Source organism: Tupaia chinensis, unplaced genomic scaffold (assembly GCF_000334495.1).
Source record: "Tupaia chinensis unplaced genomic scaffold, TupChi_1.0 Scaffold143973_1, whole genome shotgun sequence".
NCBI classification, from domain to species: Eukaryota; Metazoa; Chordata; class Mammalia; order Scandentia; family Tupaiidae; genus Tupaia; species Tupaia belangeri.
In genome coordinates this window covers 192,606-193,160 of record NW_006203824.1, presented here as the reverse complement: position 1 = coordinate 193,160, position 555 = coordinate 192,606, and the positions used below count along the sequence as shown (strand labels likewise).

Genomic DNA, 555 nt, shown 5'->3' with positions numbered 1-555 from the left:
CACATGGCTGACCAGGGTCCGAGTCCTGAATCTGGTGGCTTGCTTTCTCACTTCCTCTCTCTCTCACTCTCACCCTCTGTCTCTCTCTGGTCAAATTAAGAAATAAATGAATGAATAAATAAAATAAATAATTATTTAAAAAAAGTTAAATAGGAACCAGCAGTTGGCCTAATGGCTATGTCACTGGACTCCCAAGTGGTCGACCACTATTCAAATCCCAGACCAGGTGGCTCAAACTCACACTGGGCGCGTGTGTGTGCATGCCCTATATCCCGAGAGGAGAATGGAGGAGAAGGGACTGTGGAATGGCCATACTCCCTGGGGTTGATTTCTTGCTTTCCGTCTCTCTGTCTCTCTCTGTATTTCTGTCTAGCACATGAGCCCTATAGCAAAAACCTCTAAAAAAATTATTTATTTATTTAGTTCCATTTGTTATTATTATTTCTTTAATTGACCAGACAGAGACAGTGAGAAAGAGAGAAAGCAAGCTACCAGGTCCAGGACTTGAACTGTAGTCGGCCATGTGGGAATCCAGCACCTTTATCCACCATGCCA

The 555-nt window shown here is 43.4% G+C and overlaps 1 pseudogene; it reads left to right on the top strand.

Annotated features, from left to right (window-relative positions):
- The window catches only part of LOC102499319 (eukaryotic translation initiation factor 2 subunit 2-like), a 5,430-nt pseudogene that overhangs the window by 3,158 nt on the left and 1,717 nt on the right, over nucleotides 1–555 (top strand).